The 22,681-nt window shown below is 44.6% G+C and overlaps 1 protein-coding gene and 1 non-coding gene across 6 annotated transcripts in view; one reads left to right on the plus strand and one right to left on the minus strand.

The window, feature by feature from the left end:
• Nucleotides 1-22,681, minus strand: part of LOC126425294 (pyruvate carboxylase, mitochondrial) — a 417,925-nt gene that overhangs the window by 138,479 nt on the left and 256,765 nt on the right. The gene's annotated exons all lie outside the window — the stretch shown is intronic.
• On the plus strand, nucleotides 7,114-7,187 carry Trnat-ugu (transfer RNA threonine (anticodon UGU)). Its single transcript has one exon. It is a non-coding gene; the product is annotated as a tRNA-Thr (tRNA).

A 22,681-nucleotide genomic window follows, 5' to 3' on the forward strand; every position in this document is an offset into this window, starting at 1 on the left:
GTAGTAGTATTCTAATCATAACCTGGTAACTTTGGACAAAGGAGAGAAAGGAGAAACATAGCCAGAGAATGAGGGATTGCTGGGCAAACAAAGTCCCTCTCCAGGCTGACAAGGTGAATATCGTGGTCCTTAGCCGACCCATTCAAAAGAAGAAGATATGCCCATTCGAATGTTCATTACAGCATAGGGTAAAATCTGAAAGAAATCTGACAACTTTTCGAGATTTTTTGGTAACAGTGTGTCCCCTTTTTTACTAGTTATTTATTTATGTTTTACAGATATTTAAAGAATAGGTACATAGGAAACGCGCACATTTCAATGCAACGTTGTGCTACTATGTTTCGCGTTTCGTATACACGAGCACACGCTGGCTGCATTTTTATATGCAAGGATTGGTGGACTAAAAATTTAAAATGCTATGATAAATTAGTCATTACAAGGTACAATTTTACGTTAAACGTTTAACTCAGTAAGACAAGTATTGCAATTAGAAACTGTGTTTTTCTTGAGGAATGTCACTCATGGCGCGAAAATTACCCAGACTATACCCAACCAGCATTTGAGATAGAGAGCAACTCATGACTTGCAGCAAACTTTGCAGGTAATTTCAAACATTTTCTAAACTTTTTCACGCTTACATGCTTATCGTCAAATATTTAACAAATCATTGGTGATCAGAAATTTTAAGCTGTTTTACACAAAGGAACCAGTTTCTTTAAATTCGAAAGCGACTGAATTCTAGACACCTACCTATCAGCGTCTAAGCCCAATTTCACCGTGATAACGGCAGCGATACGTCGTGGCATATTTATTTACGTACGTACGTACTAGCGACCCGGCTCGGCTTCGCGTTGGGTAGCATTAAGGGCCCCTTGACACGCAGCGTTTCTTAGCAGTGCTGCCGATGGCGAATACTACAGGTAATACGAGCAGTTTCACACGCAGCCACAGCCACTGAGCGGCGGCGCTGCTGGCTGCTTCGCGGCGAGTGGCGGCCACAAAAAGTTGCCCCACTCTTGACTATAAGGCAAGAGAACTTAATGGTAGCGTGACAGGACAGACAGCGGGGACCTGCGACGCAAGTCAAAGCTTCTGGCGCTACAGGTCTTCGAGTTGGAGTGGCCGTCTCTGGCGAGGAGGATGTTTCTCTCTCGCACTAACTTAATACTTCGTTGCTGCGCGTTTAAATACTTTCAAGATCTCGATAACATAAAGTTACGTATTTTAGTGGGTGCCTTTTCATTCACTTAATGATTTCCCTCCTGACCTCAGACATACACGATGTACACTAAGGTGAGATGGTTCAGATGGCTATAAGCACTATGGGACTTAACATCTGAGGTCATCAGTATATTTTGCTTAATTTTTTCATAGTTCGACGCAACTTCTTCCTGTTTTCTCGATTGGTCTGTGTTCAGTTTTTCAAGGCCTATCCACTGTGCCAACTTATAACTAAATCTGAGGGGGGTGCGATGGGGAGGTTCCCTTGTTAGACTTAACTAACCTAAGGACATCACGAACATCCATGCCCGAGGCAGGATTCGAACCTGCGACCGTAGCAGCAGCCTGGTTCCGGAGTGAAGCGCCTAGAGCCTCTCGGCCACCGCGGCCGGCTGAGGTGAAAAAAGTCATGGCGTTAGTACGTGTGCACATGGTATTAAAGGGCAGTGCATTGTCGGAACACTCATTTTTACTCAGGTGATTGATGTTGAAAAGGTTTCCGATGTGGTTACGGCCCCCACAGCTGGAATTAACTTACTTTCAATGCGGAATGGTAGTTGGAGCTAGGGGCATGGGACATTTCATTTCGGGATTCGTTAGGGAATTTAGTATTCCGAAATCCACAGTGTCAAGAGTGTGCCGAGAATACCAAATTTTAGGCATTACTTCTCACGATGGACAACGCAGTGGCGACGACCTTCATTTAACGACCGAAAGGTGCGGTGCTTGCGTAGAGTTATCAGTGCTAGGAGATAAGCAACGCTGCGTGAAATAACCGCTGCAATCAATGTGGACGTAGGGCGAAAGTACCTGTTAGGACAGTGCGTCCAAGTTTGGCGTTGATGGGCTATGGTAGCAGACGGCTGACGCCAGCACGATGTCGTCTGCTGCGCCTCTCCTAGGCTCGTGCCCATATCTGTTGGATCTTGGACGGCTGGAAAACCATAGTCTGCTGAGATTAGTCCCGATTTCGGTTGGTAAAAGCTAATGGTTGGGTTCGATTGTGGTGCACACTCCACGAAATTGTAGAACCGACTTGTCAATGAGGCACTATACAAGCTGATGGTGTCTCCATAATGGTGCAGGCTGTATTTACATGCAATAGACTGAGTCCTGGGGCATAACTGAACCGATCAGTAACTGGAAATGGCTCTGTTTGTCTACTTTACCATTTGCAGCCATTCATGGACGTCATGTACCCAAATAACAAATTATTATGGATGGCAGGTTCGAATCCTGTCTCGGGCATGGATGTGTGTGATGTCATTAGGTTAGTTAGGTTTAAGTAGTTCTAAGTTCTAGTGGACTGATGACCTCAGAAGTTAAGTCCCATAGTGCTCAGAGCCATTTGAACCATTTGTTATGGATGACAATGTACCACAACACCGAGCCACAACTGTTCGCGATTCGTTTAAAGAACATTCTCGATAATTCGAGCGAATTATTTGGCCACCCAGATCGCCCGACACGAATCCCACCGAACACGGATGGGACATAACCGAGAAGTCAGTTCTTCCATAATGGACGTATATGTAGGCAGCAAGGCTCAATATTTCTTCAGGTGACTTCCAACGACTCGTTGAGCCCATGCCACGTCGAGTTGCTGCACTACACCGGACAAAAGGAGATCAGACACAATATTAGGAGGTATTCCATGTTCTTTCGTCACCTCAGTGTATTTCAGGCAAGACAACTAGTGCGACGTCATACGTTCTGTGTGTGTTTGTGGAGGGGTGGGGAGAGGGGGTCGTAATTATCATGGGCGTAATTACATAGTGAGTATACAGAATGGAAAGTCGGCTGCGATCTACGCGTCAGAATTTGCGAGGTGCTATCCACAATTTTCGGGACTGATGCTGCCATCTGTTGAAAACCTTACGTTTGGACTAATGGTCACCACCACTAAGTAGTTCCCACGGGCACGTACACGCCGGTCCCAGCGCTTCTGCCACTGGTCAAACGTTTTCTGGAAATCCTATTCTTTGTGGGTGTTTATCGCCGCCAGCGAAGCTTCTTGAATCCTCTCTAGAGAGTCGAACCGACGGCCTTTCAACTTGAGTTTGCTTTGGGAATAGCGCGAAGTCGCAAGGTGCCAAATCTGCCGAGTATGGTGGGTGGGGTTCAACCGCCATGTTTTTTTTGCCAAAAAGGTCCTGGTAAGCAAGGGCGTGTGACAGGGCGCGTTGTCGTGATGCAGCAGCCAGTTCCCTTGGCGCCAAAGTTCTGGCCGTCGTCACCGCACGTTTTCACCGAGCCGTCGCAAAACGTCACATCAGTACGCGGAATTCACTGTTTGGTTGGGTGGGACGAATTCTTTGTGCACAATTCCCTTGGTACCAAAGAAAACGATGATCATGCTCTTTACTTTCCTCTTCACCTGTCTCGCTTTTTTGGGTCCTGGAAAGCCCGGGCTCTGCCACTGGGACGATTGTTGCTTTGTCTTTCTGAAACACCCTTTTCTTTTACGTCTGTATACTCCCCAAGCTACTGTACGGTCTGTGACAGAGAATACGTTCCACCACTGCTAATCGCTTCGGTTCCCGTTCCACTGCAAACAGAGCGAGGGAAAAACGAGTGTGTATATGCCTCCATACTAATTTCTCTTATCTTCGTAGTCCTTACGCGAAATTTGCGTTAGCGGCAGTAGGATCGTTCTGCAGTCAGCTACACATACCAGTTCTCTAAATATTTTCTACAGTGTTTCGCGAGAATAATCTTCCTTCAGAGTTCCCGAAGCAACAATTAGCAGCTTCAGTTAGATATAACATACGTGAAGAAAATCTAGGATTTAAAATAATCGAAAAGCCACGATCGTTTGAATCGTTTATTAGATGACCGGTTTCAGCACTCTGAAGGTGCCATCATCAGATCTGAAGGTATAACAGGTTTGAGGGAGGATTTACAAGAGTTAACTATATACCTTACAATTATTACAGAACCACATACCTGAAACGTGGATTAACATTTATAAAACCATATGGACATCATGGCATATGAGGCAAACCATCTGATAAAATCATTGTCACAACCAATAAAAATATAAAGAACTCCTCTCATGGTCGTTCTTTCCATAAAATGTAAAACTGAAGTCACCAGATGAAACTACCACTGCTCGCCGAACACCGGCCGGCATCATCACTGCTCTATTCCGCGCAGGCTTCCCTGCCGTGATTCTAGCGGTTCACAACCGGCCACCAGATAGCGCTGTCCAAGCAGCGCATACATAGTTCCACGGTATAACCAATCATTACTACTAAAACAACTATAACTGCTTGTCACATACCCATGCAAAGCCCACATTTGCGAATACATTTCCTGTACATACTACAGTCACCATAAAGTACGACAATTACAAAGTAAAAGCATCTGCGGCACAGACATTATCCATTAGCGTCTTACACAACTACATATTACAATTTACCTTTATTCATACAAGGTTGAAATGGCTCTGAGCACTATGGGACTCAACTTCTGAGGTCATTAGTCCCCTAGAACTTAGAACTAGTTAAACCTAACTAACCTAAGGACATCACACACATCCATGCCCGAGGCAGGATTCGAACCTGCGACCGTAGTGGTCTCGCGGTTCCAGACTGCAGCGCCTAGAACCGCACGGCCACTTCGGCCGGCTTTATTCATACAAGGACGTCAGGGATATGCACACAGAAAGCTGTTCATAACACGACTTAGGTACAATGTGAGTGATTAAAACCTGTATGCTGGGCTTTACCTGTCTAGGCACTATGGTCTTAGGTATTGTAAGCACTAAAAAAGAACGTATTAACTTGCTATGAAGTCTCTCAGCATCTATACATTCGTTATGAGCAAGGTACGAATCAACTACAAAAACCTGCATAGGCACATGGAATTAAGGAATGCCAGATCAGAAGCAAACCGAAGGGCACAGGAACAGGGGGGAAAATGACGTGCGGACCAAGATGTACAGTGACTCCACGTACGATCCCATCGGCATGGCACTCGTTTCGTCCATGGGCCTCACCGAATGGGGAATAATGAAAAACCATATTACTATGACACCAAAAACACAAGCGTTCTGGCTTCATACACAAATATGTCTGTAAAAAATAAAAATAAATAAAATAAGAACGTAACTAAGACACGCTTGGCGGCCAATGGTAACCATCGAGTAAAGTTATACTGGCGAAGCTGACCAACTACACTTCAAGAATTATAACAAGTATTTACTTTACCAAGGTAGGCCCTCCTAAAAAACATATAAATGACATTAGCAGTATTCTAAAGGTGGCTTTCCGAGCATAACAGATACACAGCACGCATCACAATGTGTGAATAGGCCGCATAGGGTCTCTAGAGCACCGCATCAAATATGTCAAAGAAATTAACAAATCTTGCATAAAGCACCGAAAGGAAGCAAACTCAACGTTTTGGAAAAAAAACATAGAAATTTACGAACACAGAAAGAGGTTTCCGAACAAATTGTTTAACGACCAGTTAGAATCGGCGGATCATAATTTTTTTGACATATTTGATGCGATGATTTTTATCAGATGGTCTACCTCATGTAGCATGATGTCCATATGGTTTTATAAATGTTAATCCACGTTTCAGGTATGTGATTCTGTAATAATTGTAATGTATATAGTTAACTCATGTAAGCACTCCCTCAAACCTGTTATGTTATACCTTCACAGATCTGATGATGGCATCTTCAGAGTGCTGAAACCGGTCATCTAATAAACGATTGAAGCGATCGTGGCTTTTCAATTATTTTAAAAACAGAGTGATCGCCCCACGACACACCATGTGTTAACTGCAAAATCTAGGATATTTCCTTGCCGAAATGGAGCAATTGTCAAGAGTCCTGATGGGATTCCAATTCGGTTCTATAGAGAGTACTCTACTGTATTGGCTCCTTACTTAGCCTGTATCGCGAATCTCTTGCCCAACGTAAAGTCCCGAGCGACTGGGAAAAAGCGCAGGTGACGCCTGTTTATAAGAAGGGTAGAAGGACGGATCCTCAAAATTACAGACCAATATCCTTAACATCGGTTTGTTGCAGGATTCTCGAACATATTCTCAGTTCGAATATAATGAATTTCCTTGAGACAGAAGTTTCTGTCCATGCATCAGCCCGACTTTAGAAAGCATTGCTCCTGCGAAACGCAACTCGCCCTTTTTTCACATGATATCTTGCGAACCATGGATGAAGGGTATCAGACGGATGCCATATTCCTTGACTTCCGGAAAGCGTTTGACTCGGTGCCCCACTGCAGACTCCTAACTAAGGTACGAGCATATGGGATTGGTTCCCAAATATGTGAGTGGCTCGAAGACTCCTTAAGTAATAGAACCCAGTACGTTGTCTTCGATGGTGAGTGTTCATCGGAGGTGAGGGTATCATCTGGAGTGCACCAGGGAAGTGTGGTAGGCGCGCTGTTTTCTATCTACATAAATGATCTTTTGGATAGGGTGGATAGCAATGTGCGGCTGTTTGCTGATGATGCTGTGGTGTACGGGAAGGTGTCGTCGTTGAGTGACTGTAGGAGGATAGAAGATGACTTGGACAGGATTTGTGATTGGTGTAAAGAATGGCAGCTAACTCTAAATATAGGTAAATGTAAATTAATGCAGATGAATAGGAAAAAGAATCCTGTAGTAAATGATAACTAACTGAAAACCTCAGCTGCCGATAGGTGTTGTTGATATACCCAGCCATTGACCTTCGTCTGTGCGAATGCGCACAGGTTGCCCAAACTCTTACGGGAATCGCCAAAGCGTGCGCGAGTAATGAGTGGGTGGGCAAATGTCTATAAGGTACAATACATATGTAGAATTGCGGACAGTTGGGAATGTGAGTCTCACGGGAAGCGTGCAAGGGATAAGTCCCTGCAGTCGCGCTATTCATCTGTGTCCTCGGTGGCTCAGATGGATAGAGCGTCTGCCATGTAAGCAGGAGATCCCGGGTTCGAATCCCGGTCGGGGCACACATTTTCAGCTGTCCACATCGAGGTATATCAACACCACCTGTCGGCAGCTGAGGTTTTCAGTTAGTTATCATTTATTCCAGGGAAAAGCTGCACGGTCATCAACAGTAACTCTTCTTTCGAGAACAAGTTACTGTCTTCGAATCCTGTAATGTTTAAATACTCCATTAGTAGTGAAAGGGTACAGTACCACCCGACATTGAAAATAGGTACAACATACTTCATTATTTTTGTCAGAAGAACACATTTTTTTTGTAAAATAACTCAATTTCAATAAATACAGCGAAGCCGGATACCAGTGTGGGAAAGAATGACAATTTATTTATTTAATTGATTACATGTGCACTCCCACAAAGTAAATCCCTACATCCAGTTTGGTGAGATCTGTGAAATGAATGAATGTATTGTCATCTGCTAACCGCAGATAGTGAATGTGAATATACGATCATCTTTGAGTCGATCCTTTGGCCACCTTTGGTGGGACCAAAGAGATGAAAATTACCAGAGCTTTGAGCGCCTGAAATGTGGCTGACCAATACGATAGCAAGGTGCTTCCCCCACCTCGACAGAGATGGGAGAGAACCTCAGGAACGGCCATGTTTCGGCACTCTGCCGCTGGATCTTGTGCTGTTAAGACCTGTTTTTAGTTGTGCTCCGTAATGACGAAAGAGTTGAGACATGGTATGCATGTGGAATATTTAAGAGTAGTTTGAAATATTAATTTCTCTATTTCAGGAACTTTTGTGGGGAGAATTAAATGTCAGGCAGGTAATATTAAAGGGATTGTAGTAATCTTCTGAAGTGACCAACGGTCACAATGAAACCACGTGTAGCATTAAGTTGAAATACTTCCGTGTGCTTAAGTTAAGCTGAATTACTAGCGTGTGTACAATAAGTTGAAATATTTAAGAAATAGCGTGTGTACCATAAGTTGAAACATTTAAGAAATGGCGTGTGCAGGACTTGAAATTAGAGACGAGTACTTCCATGTGGTGAGTACTGTGTGAGTCTCAATCTGTGTATGAGACAAAAGATAAAGAGAAGTACTCGTCCATGGTATCAGTTGAGGACTCGCGTGTGTGCTTAATATTAAATTGTGTGATATGATTCCGTGTGACGCTAGATTTAAACTCTGAGAGAGAATCAAGGTGAGTCGGCCGTCTATCCAGCAACGCCACTTGGCTTGCATTGCACAGGAAGACGTGCATATATCTCCAGAGTTCACAGTAGGAAAGTAGAATTACAAAGTGGGGCAGTGTCGTGTGAAACTGGGATAAATATTAATTGAAGTGGGAAAGCTGAAAGTGATAGTGTTGTGACTATTTAGTGTTTTATATTTCTTATTGCAGTGTGATGTATGTCATGTAATTTGGGTATGTGTGGTTTGCATGGGAGAGTAGCAAGGTAGTTTCAAAAGATTAGTGGGTTATGCTTGTTCCTTCTGTATCGCTCGATCTGGAGGAAAGTTTAGTGATGATGATTGTGAGAGTCGAAGTGTGAGGTATAATAAAAGATCCACCATCCTATCCAGAAAGTGCACTGTAACCTTAAATAAATTACGAGACCATAATATAGAGATTCACCATTGTAAAGCCATGCCCACAGGGTGGAATTTCTTATGTGTTATTGTTGTAGGTTGTAGAATTTGTGTGTTTAGGTTAGAGAATTTATCGGAATAAATAAGATAGTGAAAAGAAAAAGATTGGTGGACTTTTACTTCGAATTGTATGTTGTCATAATGTCCCGAATTTATAATGTGTGCGGTGGTCACGTGTTGACAAAAGCCGTTAAATAAAAGACAAAAAAGAAAATGTGGTATTGCCAGTGCGTAGTGTACAGTCAGAGTTCTGTAAATTATTGATAGTCAGATGCGTGTTTCCGTTGCATAATAATCATATAGGAGGATAACTTGTAACTTAAATTGTGAGTACGAGAGTTCATGTTACTCGATAAATTAAGAATGAATCCACTCGCTTGGCAGACCACTCATCTTGCAGGCCTGACTGCTTGATGCCACAGTATGAGCAAGGCATGTGGGTGCCTCTCAGTAGTGTAGCGCCTGACACAGTCACGTCGATTAAATATTTGGGCGTAATATTGCAGAGCGATATGAGGTGGGACAAGCATGTAATGGCAGTTGTGAGGAAGGCGGATAGTCGTCTTCGGTTCATTGGTAGAATTTGGGGAAGATGTGGTTCATCTGTAAAGGAGACCGCTTATAGAACGCTGGTGCGACCTTTTCTTGAGTACTGCTCGAGCGTTTGGGATCCCTATCAGGTCGGATTGAGGGAGGACATAGAAGCAATTCAGAGGCGGGCTGCTAGATTTGTTACTGGTAGATTTGTTAATGGTAGATTTGATGATCGCGCGAGTGTTACGGAAATGCTTCAGGAACTGGCGTGGGAGTCTCTAGAGGGAAGGATGCGTTCTTTTCATGAATCGCTACTGAGGAAATTAAGAGAACCAGCATTTGAGGCTGACTGCAGTACAATTTTATTGCCAACTTACATTTCGCGGAAAGACCACAAAGGTAAGAGTGATTAGGGCTCGTACAGAGGCATATAGGCAGTCATTTTTCCCTGTTTGGGAGTGCAACAGGGAGAGAAGGTGCTAGTTGTGGTACGAGGTACCCTCCGCCACGCACCGTATGGTGGATTGCGGAGTATGGATGTAGATGTAGGTAGAGGCGGCGTTACACGGGAATAGCGTTGGGTGTCCAGGCTCTGAGCTGCTTTGTTTGCTCAGCGCTGCATGACTTGACCAAGAATTGAGCCCCGTACCCGACGCGAGAGAGAGCAGATGGAGCCGGTGTGGCGTCCACGTGGCCGAGCGAGTTGCGCCGATGCCAGGCCCACGTGACGGGCGCGCAACGTCGGCCGACTATTTTAAACGGCGGCTGTCGCCTCTCTATAGGTCAGGAACGCCGTCGCCGCCCGTCCTGCTTTACGGCTCACCACGGCGACCCTCTCCGATCCGGCCCAGGTGGCGGAGCCGCCAACACTGCACTACCACTCCGGCACAGCGCCGTTCAAATCTCAGGGCCGCAGATCTCCGCGGTAATCTATCCTATCCAAACCTGTTCATCTCCGAATAAATACTGTGGCTGACATCTATTGGAATCCCCTTACTCCACTCATGCCTAGGTGTGTGTACAATTTTACCGCCCTGCACTTACCACTAATACGAAACTGATGGTTCCTCGGTGCCTCATGACCTGTCCTACAAACCAACTCCCCCTTTAAGTCAAGTTTACCGTAAATTTCTGTTCTCCGCCAGTCGATTCTGTACCTCATCTTCTCTGGCGCAGCGCTAATACAGGTAAATCACGCAGGGACTTGAGAGAGGAAGTTAAAAGTTACATTTTCCCAGGTGCGGAAATTTATCGCAGCCTGTAGGCCTGTTCATATTTTTAAAAATATCGGATTTCCGATATATGAATATTTAAATAAGTATCATTACCGGCTCCCGATATTTCCAAAGAGGTACCGGCCTACACAAATATGGCTGCACATTGTAAATATACTGACAGTTTTAGAGCTGTATATTTAAGTATACAGGTTGGTCCATTTATAGTGACCGGGCCAAATATCTCACGAAATAAGCATCAAACGAAAAAAACTACAAAGAACGAAACTCGTCTAGCTTGAAGGGGGAAAACAGATGGCGCTATGGTTGGCCCGCTAGATGGCGCTGCCATAGGTCAAACGGATATCAACTGCGCTTTTTAGAAATAGAAACCCCCATTTTTTATTACATATTCGTGTAATACATAAAGAAATATGAATGTTTTAGTTGGACCACTTTATTCGCTTTGTGTTAGATGGCACTGTAATAGTTACAAACGTGTAAGTACGTGGTATCAAGTAACATTCCGCCAGTGCGGACGGTATTTGCTTCGTGATACATTACCCGTGTTAAAATGGACCGTTTACCGATTGCCGAAAAGGTCGATATCGTGTTGATGTATGGCTATTGTGATCAAAATGCCCAACGGCGTGTGCTATGTATGCTGCTCGGTATGCTGGACGACATCATCCAAGTGTCCGGACAATTTGCCGGATAGTTACGTTATTTAAGGAAACAGGAAGTATTCAGCCACGTGTGAAACGTCAACCACGACCTGCAACAAATGATGATGCCCAAGTAGGTGTTTTAGCTGCTGTCGCGGCTAATCCACACACCAGTAGCAGACAAACTGCGCGACAATCGGGAATCTCAAAAACGTCGGTGTTGAGAATGCTACATCAACATCGATTGCACTCGTACCATATTTCTATGGACCAGGAACTGCATGGCGACGACTTTGAACGTCGTGTACAGTTCTGGCACTGGGCACAAGAGAAATTACGGGACGATGACAGATTTTTTGCACGCGTTCTATTTAGCGACGAAGCGTCATTCACCAACAGTTAACGTAAACCGGCATAATATGCACTATTGGGCAACGGAAAACCACGATGGCTGCGACAAGTGGAACATCAGCGACCTTGGCGGGTTAATGTATGGTGCGGCATTATGGGAGGAAGGATAATTGGCCCCCATTTTATCGATGGCAATGTAAATGGTGCAATGTATGCTGATTTCCTACGTAATGTTTTACCGATGTTACTACAAGATGTTTCACTGCATGACAGAATGGCGATGTACTTCCAACATGATGGATGTCCGGCACATAGCTCGCGAGGGTTGAAGCGGTATTCAAAAGCATATTTCGTGACAGGTGGATTGGTCGTCGAAGCACCATACCATGGCCCGCGCACGTTCACCGGATCTGACGTCCCCGAATTTCTTTCTGTGGGGAAATTTGAAGGATATTTGCTATCCTGATTCACCGACAACGCCTGACAACATGCGTAAACGCATTGTCAATGCATGTGTGAACATTACGGAAGGCTAACTACTCGCTGTTGAGAGGAATGTCGCTACACGCATTGCCAAATGCACTGAGGTTGACGCACATCATTTTGAGCATTTATTGCATTAATGTGGTATTTACAGGTAATCACGCTGTAACAGCATGCGTTCTCAGAAATGATACGTTCACAAAGGTACGCGTATCACATTGGAAGAACCGAAATAAAATGTCAAAACGTACCTACGTTCTGTATTTTAATTTAAAGAACCTACGTGTTACCAACTGTTCGTCTAAAATTGTCAGCCATATGTTTGTGACTATTACAGCACCATCTATCACTAAGCGAAAGAAGTGGTCCAACTAAAACATTCATATTTCTTTACGTACTACATGAGTATGTAATAAAAAATGGGGATTCCTATTTGAAAAAACACAGTTCATGTCTGTGACCTAGGCAGCGCCATCTAGCGGGCCAACCGTAGAACCATCTGGTTTCCCCCTTCAAGCTAGAGAAGTTTCGTTCTTTGTAGTTTTTTCGTTTAACGCTTATTTCGTGTGATATTTGGCCCGTTCACGATCAATGGACCACCCTGTATATTTATTATTAGATATTCTGTACATCAACAAGCTAGCAGCCTGCTTATCCCCCTAAGAGCAAGAATTGGAAAGGAAAACGATGCACGTTCATTCTTGACAATAACAACTTTGCTAACAATGGTAACTGCAGATAACTAGCACAATAAAAGGTGTCCGATGGGTCCGTCGTTCGGTTTCGTTACATATCGGATTTGTCCGGAACACTTCACTTCATGTCGACTTCCTGTTTGTTCATTTGTGCAAACGCCAGCGAGCTAGTAGAATTGTGTCAAAATTGCGTGGTGAATTTAAACACTGCAGTTCTGTTGGTAGCGCCGAGCGCCGATTACGTCAGCATTTACATCCCCCCTCCCCCACCCCCCACAAGTGTCCGTGACATTTTTGTTCTTCCGTTTCATCAACTGTTTTTGAAGAATGCCGAAGTGAAGGAATAGCCCACTAGTTCCGTTAGAAATTGTTTTTTTAACGTAATTGGTGTGCTATTTCTTCACGTCGGAAATCTTTTATTCCATACAAACCGCCAACCCCCAGTATAATCTGACTCCTCCTTTGTGCCATCTATATTTGCTTCATACAGTGAAACAGAGAGACTGAATGTGATGAAAGCTCAAAAAGTAGTAAGACTCATTCACACAGTGAAATTAAAATTATGTTCTACTACTGTTTCAAAAGAACGATTTCAAATGTTTACCGAAAATTGGGGAAAAAATGTAAAATAAAAATGTCGGTACTCGATATTACATTTCGATATCGATATGTCGGTCCGGAAAACATCGCTGGTATATATTGTTGTTTGGGTATTTTATCAACAGCCCTAGCTGAATGCTGTGGAATACGTTGTCCGCTGGGGACCGCAGTACACTGCGTGGTACAGTTTCTCCTAGGTGGTGGGGCGGTGCGCTTCTGAACGTAAAAAATGAAAGCGGTTTTTTAAATAATTTGGCAGGTGTACGTATAGAATGGTACTAGAACTTACTTGTTAGAAGCTTTCTTTGTAATTCAATCAAAATTTTGTGCTACTGAAACAGCAAAATATTTAAGCTTGTAAGGAAAGTCAATTTTTTACGCTACTCAAATTTTATAACGCCATATCTAAAAAATGTGTGTGAACTCCTAAGGGACCAAACTGCTGAGGTCATCGGTCCCTAGACTTACACACTACTTTAACTTATGCTGAGTACCACACACACACACACACCCAGGCACTACGGAGGACTCGAACGTCCGGCGGGAGGGGCCGCACAATCCGCGACATGGCGCCGAAGGCCGCGCGGCCAGCCCGATCTCCTGAACTCTATGTCGTACAACATAATTTCATAGTTCGCTGTAGTAGTAGGCCTATATGTCGATAACGTGTGCGAATTCTCTGCCCAAAAGATTCAGTAATAATGAATTAACAAATTCTCAAGTCTGACGCGTCATTTTGACTAAACCAGCATCCGAAATGTAGTACTCGACAAGCTTTTTCCATTTTTGCGGAGGAGGCGCAAAAAACTGTCAATTTTGGCCCTCAGATGGCACACGAAAGTTAGAAAGTAGGAGGAAGAGTGCATATAATTGGGAAGATTACACAGGAAGCGCAAGGAAGCCAAATGCAAGGAAGGAGCGTATAACATTTTAGTTACAAAACATTGGCTCGAGGATGCAGACTAGTTTAAGGCTTTTTCAGATTCACACCCAACCAGTTTCATTAACTTCGTTCGTTAATTAAAGACAAACTGAGGAGGATTCTTGTAACCGATTGGCGAAACCAGATACACCAGCAAAGAAACTAGCACTATATCTTAGTATGAGCCTTGCTGACTGTCAACACTTGAGGTAGAAGCAGGAAAGCAAGATGACGATGTGGCGTTACTATTTTCCAGCCGGAACGTCGAGGTGTTGGCTTGTACTTTATCCCTCCGGTTCATGGTATCCAGTTCGATCACAATGTTGCAAATTTTTGGTTCTGTCTACATTTTTTGACAGTTACTACCATGGATTCTATGAACAAATCGGTTTTGTCTTCAATTTCAGGCTCTACTAGCTTGCCGATAAATTCTGATGATGATAATTGAGGTGGGGGCGCTTAACATAATGGTCATCAGCGTCTTGACAAAAACAAAATGGTTCAAATGGCCCTGAACACTATGGGACTGAGGTCATCAGTCCCCTAGAACTTAGGACTATTTAAACCTAACTAACCTAAGGACATCAAACATCCATGACCGAGGCAGGATTGGAACCTGCGACCGTAGCAGTCGCGCGGTTCCAAATTGAAGCGGCTAGAACCCCTCGGCCACAGCGGCCGGCCCTGAGGAAAAGTCAGCATGCCAATCTCATGGGTGGGGACGAAGGCTGTCCCTACAAGCGGAGCAGTTTATAAGAATCTGCCTCTCTTCCCCTCCAATTTAGGGATGAGACCTGACAGTTCACAAAATTTCACTACTGTTAACACTGTTATCGGTATCTGCGAGGATGGTGCGCAGATCTCCAGAGAGACCGATGGCTACCGCAATATCAGTATACAGGACACACGTAGCCACAATATGCTGAACTGAAAGCGACACGCCACAAACTTCACCGAATGGTGGATCCTTCCGCCGAAGGAGGAAGCCATGTGTTAAAGGGCATGTCCGATGCGCAGTCTGGTAAGCAAAACCTCCTCCCAGGCTGACATGAAGTCTGCCAAGCCTCTGTGGTCGATTTGTGCGACCGCAGTTTCTTTTCTGTGGCCTGCAACCATTCTGACTCCCACTGATGCATGAAGCTTGTCAGAAAATGAGATGATGGCGTGCAACGGGATGGGACATTGATGGACAGCACCATCCCCACATGCTTCCATGGCGGCTTTGTCGATCATGTCGTTTCCCTGTGTGAGGCTCAACTCGCATTATTTGTTCATGAGACCCAGAAAATATTAGATACAGGCTCCCAGGTAGATGCCATTTTCCTTGACTTCTGGAAGGCGTTTGATACAGTTCCGCACTGTCGCCTGATACAGTAAGAGCCTACGGAATATCAGACCAGCTGTGTGGCTGGATTGAAGAGTTTTTAGCAAACAGAACACAGCATGTCGTTCTCAATGGAGAGGCGTCTACAGACAAAGTAACCTCTGGCGTGCCACAGGGGAGTGTTATGGGACCATTGCTTTTCACAATATATATAAACGACCTAGTAGATAGTGTCTGAAGTTCGATGCGGCTTTTCGCGGATGATGCTGTAGTATACAGAGAAGTTGCAGCATTAGAAAATTGTAGCGAAATGCAGGAAGATCTGCAGCGGATAGGCACTTGGTGCAGGGAGTGGCAACTGACACTTAACATAGACAAATGTAATTTATTGCGAATACACAGAAAGAAGGATCCTTTACTGTATGATTATATGATAGCGGGACAAACACTGATAGCAGTTACTTCTGTAAAATATCTGGGAGTATGAGTGTGGAACGATATGAAGTGGAATGATCATACAAAATTAACTGTTTTTACAAGGCGGATGCCAGGTTGAGATTCATTGGGACAATCCTTAGAAAATTTAGTCCATCAACAAAGGAGGTGGCTTACAAAACACTCGTTCGACCCATACTAGAGTATTGTTCATAAGTGTGGGATCCGTACCAGGTCGGGTTGACAGAGGAGATAGAGAAGATCCAAAGAAGAGAGGCGCGTTTCGTCACAGGATTATTTGGTAAGCGTGATAGCGTTACGGAGATGTTTAGCAAACTCGAATGGCAGACTCTGCAAGAGGTATCGAATATATTGCTTCCGCCTACTTATACCTCCAGAGGAGATCACGAATGTGAAATTCGAGAGATTCGAGCGCGCACGGAGGCTTTCAGGCAGTTTTTCTTCCCGCGAAGAATACGCGACTGGAACAGGAAAGGGAGGCAATGACAGTGGCACTTAAAGTGCCCTCCGCCACACACCGTTGGGTGGCTTGCGAAGTATAAATGTAGATGTAGATGTGGCCAGGTACTCAGCAAAAGATCAACACTTTGCCACGGCATTGGAGCCGATGTAACGAGTTATGAATGAGCTGACTCAGCTGGTCTACTGGATACATTTGGTGAAGTGCTTGTAGTGCACCAAGGTAGTCGGAAGAAACTATAAACCTTTTACGTTGATGTCTTTGAATCCTCTCCAGTGCCATCAGAAAGCCATATAATTCCGTATCATAATTTGTAAATTTTTCCGGAAAAGAAATTCCAAATGTCGCTGCTCACGTCTCTCTTTGACGTGTTCCTGTGGTAATCTGTTACTCAGGAGTTTTGTTCTAGTTGCTGCGGCTGCATGGACGAGCACTGGAGAGCTGTTACGTTCTCCTCCAACGAAGCAAATCTCTGCAGCGTGCGCGCCAGACTCCTCTAGAAGTACACAAGCATTGCTCGCAGACATAGCTCGCAGCGCCACTGCCTTGTTCACACCCCAGGAGAAGGTCTGGTGTGTTTGCATTTTGCGAATGGGGAGCGCCGTATCCCTTGCGTTTTACGCAGTACCTTGCTGGCACTGCGGCACCTTGCGGGAAGTTGCCGCAGCTAGGACAACGTAGCTTACGCATACGTTCCACGCGAAGATTATTCGGCAAGTGTATCGCATTGTAGAAGAGTGTGCCTGTTCCGAGTTTTCTGCAGACAGTTAGCTGCGGTAGGTACAACGCATTACAGTGTGTAAGTGATAATGACGCGGCAACTGGAGACATATTCCAGACTAAGTATGCGGGGTGGTATGATTATTGTGGCCACACGCCCTAATTACACACAGGTTCTCCGTGAAATTCTGGCGGTATAGAAGCAAATGCAGCTGAAACGCCCTGCTAAACCCGCAGGACAGGACAGGTAGTTGGAATTGTGGAAAGGGCCCAAAAATGAGCGGCTGTCAGTTACACTCGAACACACAACTTTATTTAGTTGCCCAAACATTACAGCGCTGATTTCCGAGCTTAAATATCGACTGAATATGTCACACAATCTTATGGCCTAAGGGCACAACCTCGTAAATTTTTAAAACGGCTGAAGGCCCACGATTTAAAAACACAACCACAAAAAATTTTCAAAAGGCAGAAGGCCCAAAGCTTTATCCAGAAAAACAATTTTACATCTGGCTGAAGACCCAAACAATGCAAGACTTGACAAGTAAAGAACTTTCAATTTTGAAATATGCTGAAGGCCCATTATTTAAGCCGGTCGGAGTGGCCGTGCGGTTCTAGGCGCTACAGTCGAACCGCGAGACCGCTGCGGTCGCAGGTTCGAATCCTGCCGCGGGCATGGATGTGTGTGATGTCCTTAGGTTAGTTAGGTTTAAGTAGTTCTAGGTTCTAGGGGACTGATGACCTCTGAAGTTGAGTTCCATAGTGCTCAGAGCCATTTGAACCCATTATTTAAAACCCAACTAAAAGCATACAAATTCAAACCATCGGTTGTAAGCCATTAAAATACACAATCAAACACCAATAAGAGAAGGCAGTACAGCCAGCGGGGCTCAGAAGTTCCCGGGGGTCGGTCTGCACTTGAAATATTAACGTTCGCTTAGGGGGGACAGGTAGTCGTCCCAACTATATCCGATCCGCCGGCAACCCAACCAAGAGAGAGTCAACGGACCCACCGACAAGACGACTTGCTTTCCACCAACCAGTACACAAGGAACTCCAAAGCCAAAATGTAAAAGCAGTAGCCGCCCACAATCAAGTATGCATAAGCTGTCAAAACTACACACACGTGTTGGACAGCGACAACACGGTGAGGAAAGGACACTGCCTGAATTTTACGTCAGCGGCCAGGGGAGGTAAACGGAACGCTGTCACAAGGCAGAAAATTCCGCTGGTGCACTTGGACTTCAAATTACCAAAATACAGTTAAACTCCACCGGATGGTGGCCCAACTTTCGCTAACTCTAACACTCGCTGTTGCTCACGGGAATCCCCCCCCCCCCAACAGCCAACCATGAAACCCAACGGCACAATGTGAACAGACTGGCTTCGGTAATTAAATCACCACACAACTTTGATTTTCTGTATGGGTGAGCCACGAACCTCGTAGCAATCGGAACAGCTCCCACACACTCCGGCACTGCGTAGAGACCGCCAGCGGGCCCAGCCCACTGCACCGCACGGAGATTTCCTGGCTGACCCACACCAACCGACCGACTCCTCGCACACCGGCTAGCCGGAAACTATCGGCACCAGACCAAAGATAGTACAAGGTGCGAATATCGATACACACCGCTGCTGCCACACGTAGAAAGAGGAAGAACTACGGCATAACCGCGGGAAACCAAACGCTGAGTAACAGTCAAGGTGTAAACCAGCGCATAAGCCGGGGCCAGCACGGCTCACAGGTGTATCGCACTGTCACAAAATTGTAAATGTTCAGAGTTTCTTGCAGACAGTTCTGCTGCGGTACGTATAACGGGTGCATTACAGTGTGTAAGTGATACTGACGCAGCAGTTTGAGGCATATTCCAGACATGCGAGACGGTACGATTCTTGTGGCACAGCGTCTAAATTACACACAGGTTCTCCGTGAAATTCTGGCGGTATAGAAGCAAATGCAGTGTCGTGTCCAGCTGGCAACTACTGGACCGAGGCCGCACAGACGCCGGTGACGATTATCGGGAAGTCCAGATCTTGCACCATACGATTTGCATCCTTTAGCCAACCTGAAACAATACCTGGGGGAGGAAAGTGATTTACCAACGATAAGGACGATGACACTGCGGTTCTGGAATGGTTCCGTGGCCGATAAGCGGATTTGTAACGCCAAAGAATTAAAACATTGGTACAACATTCCAACCTTTGCTCACAGAGACTTGGCTACTACCCGTATGTTGGAAAATAGTGTGTGTATCTGCGTCACTTTGCGGTGTGACGCAGCATTCGATAAATGCCATAATAAATTGTAACTTTCTCCGAAGTTACCCTCGAATGTACACAAACCTCCCTCGTGAATATGAAAACCGTACCTGAATCCCTTCAGCAGACAATACAGCAGCGGGGGACTTAATTTACGAAAAGCGTTCAATAAGTAATACAATACACTTTTTCCTGAATGCAGGTTGGTTCTATCCAAGTATCCAAACCACATTATTCCCCACTTCTGGCTACAAAACCCTATTTTTCAGCATAAAGCGACTACCTTACGCCACCTTACTAGGAGGTCCTGTTTGTCCGTATGGGACCACTCCACTGGTCGACGTCAAAGTCAACGTCTTCCTGCTCCAGTAATCTCTTCTTCATGTACTGCATTGCATCCTTCATTAGACCAGACAGATTAAGTCGAAAGGTGCGATATCCAGTCTCTAGGGGGTATGAGAGAGTACAGTCCAATGAAGTTTTGTGAACTGATCTCGGGTGCGCAGACTTATCAGGCTTTGTGTTGTCATAAAGAAGTAGTTGGTTTGCATTTTTGTGTCCATGAACAAGCTGAAGCCGTTTCTTCAATTTCATGAGGATAGTGCAACACACTTCCGAGTTGGTCGTTTCATCACGAGAGACATCAAACAGAATAACCCTTTGTAATGCGACTTCCTCGGACGAGAAATAAAAATAAAAAATTAGCTCCCAAAACCCCAAAGATTTCCCTCAAAGTCCCAAATTCCCAGAAAAGTGAATAAGGGAACGAAGTTCCATTTATCACTATTATTAGGACAATAACAAGTAATTAAATCAGGAATCGGAGACTTGACAATTTAGCAATCTACGAAAGAAAGATTAAATTTCAGTAAAATTAAAATCAAAATCATAATAAATCGCAAAATTAGCATAAATCAACATTCGCAAATTAGAACCAACGATCCCAAAGAATACTCCGTATGAGTACTCTTTGGGAATCGTTGAGTAATGACTAAGTATAATTCAATGCATTGTCACTACGTTACAAGAGTTAGCCGAAGCAGGTCATACATTTGAATGCTCGTACATGTAGCGCGCTTAGATTGTATTTGAGATTGAATAATTGCGATCTATGACGACGCAGTAATACGACCTTCTGACTTCAAATATCACGGCATTAGAATTCGAACGGAGGACTTTTACCTACTAGAATAAAGTGAACTTTTAACTAGATAACTGAACATTACTTCGTCTTCGTAACTTGATAACGATCTCAACACACTACCGACTGTCACCGAGTTTTAGCCGAGGCCAAGTACAAATCAAACCAAATCATCAAGAGGAAGAGCCGAGGATGCGGCTATGAACTTTGTTTTCGGGGAACATGTAGTGCGGCGCCACTCCATGGATTGCCCTTTTGTTTCCGGTTCGAATTGGTGAACCCATCTTTCGTTGCCTGTAACACAGTTCGACAAAAAAGTGTCACGATTATCCTCGTAACACACAAACTCTTCACAGATAGTCCTTCGTTACTCTTTACCGTTTTCTGTTAGGCGGCGAGGGACCCAGCGGCCGGACACCTTTGAGTATCCCAGCTGGTGCGCGAGTCTGTCAGCACTATTAACACAGACGTCCAGTTCTGCAACGAGGTGTTTGTTATCCATCGATCACCTCGGATGAGAGCGTCCGCACGTTCCAACACTACAGGAGTCGAAGCTTTGTATAGCCGGCTGGCACGCGGGAGGTCAGACAGGTTTGCGCGACCTTGTTGCAATGATGACAGACGCCTCCTCCAATGATTCTCCATCCTTTTACTCACTGCCAGGCCTCCGTAGACATTCTGGAAACGCCTTTGAATACCTACGATGCTCTGGTTTTTAGCCGAAAGAAATTCAAAACTTAGTTCAAATGGCTCTGAGCACTATGGGGCTTAACATCTGAGGTCGTGAGTCCCCTAGAACTTAGAACTACTTAAACCTAACTAACCTAAGGACATCAAACATCCATGCCCGAGGCATGATTCGAACCTGCGACCGTAGCGGGCGCGGTGTTCCAGACTGGCCGAGCGGTTCTAGGCGCTTCACACCGGCCGGCAGAAGAAATTCATTGACAGCTTTCTGCTAGGAACACACCTTCATTACAGACGCCACTCTGAAGACTACGTTTAGTGCAGGCACCTACCTGAGCTTACTGACTCTATAGGCTCTGAAGCGGGAATAATATTCCACTATGCTCCACAAAGAATACCTAATTTTTTTCAATCGAAGAATTGGCAAAAAAATGTGTTGCATTACTTACTGAACGCCCCCACCCACCCACCCACCCACCCACCCACACACACACACACACACACACACACACACACACACACACACACACCAACGCCTACGTAATGTAAGGTGGTACGTGTCTGGGTTCTGTTCTGAAATATATGTTTCGTTTAACATACAACCACTAAAATGCAACTGTGCCAATACTTTTTGATGCGATTGCACATGCTACTGCGCAACTAAGCAGTGACTTGCTTTTTCGTTGTTTTGGTGTTGGGTATTCTGTAACTACAAGAGAGAGCAGAATACTTCCGTTCAACGAGAAAATATGAATCACGATTATCATGCACTACATTCGAACTTCCTTTTTAAAACTCATCTAAGTTAATTTATTAAGAAGGTTGATGCAAGAAACAAAGAAATTTGTTTCAAATTTTTGGTCGTATTTCATCCTATGATGATTGTATCTTGAATAATTCTTATTAGACAAGTTGAGAACTATCAGAGTGGAGGCCCCCCCCCCCCCCCTCCCCACTATGCGACCCCGCACATGATACATAGTCACAACTTTCGCAATGTTGATGTATTCATGAAGTGCAGTTGGACTAGACTAAGGACTACTTCCATAAGAAAACAGCTGTTGTCGCTAGTGTCTCATTTGGTATCCGCGCGCGCTTGCCTACAACCAACGGTGCGTCGCGTTTCAAATCTAAGCTCTTCATGCACTTCTTTATACAGCGCACCACATACCTTACATGACATATGACAATGTTCGCTCCATTATCAAAACTTAGACTGGTCTGTACTATTAGTGCAGGTAAGTTACAGTTCACTGAACTACTGAAATCTTGAGATCTGTATTTTGTTTACCAAATTTTATTTGTAATTAGTCTTATACATCTTTGTATTGACCTGATATCGGGGAAATAGGAGATAATATGTAGGTTGAATAACAGGGCGGGGGG

Source organism: Schistocerca serialis, chromosome 10 (assembly GCF_023864345.2).
Source record: "Schistocerca serialis cubense isolate TAMUIC-IGC-003099 chromosome 10, iqSchSeri2.2, whole genome shotgun sequence".
In the NCBI taxonomy this organism is placed as follows: Eukaryota; Metazoa; Arthropoda; class Insecta; order Orthoptera; family Acrididae; genus Schistocerca; species Schistocerca serialis.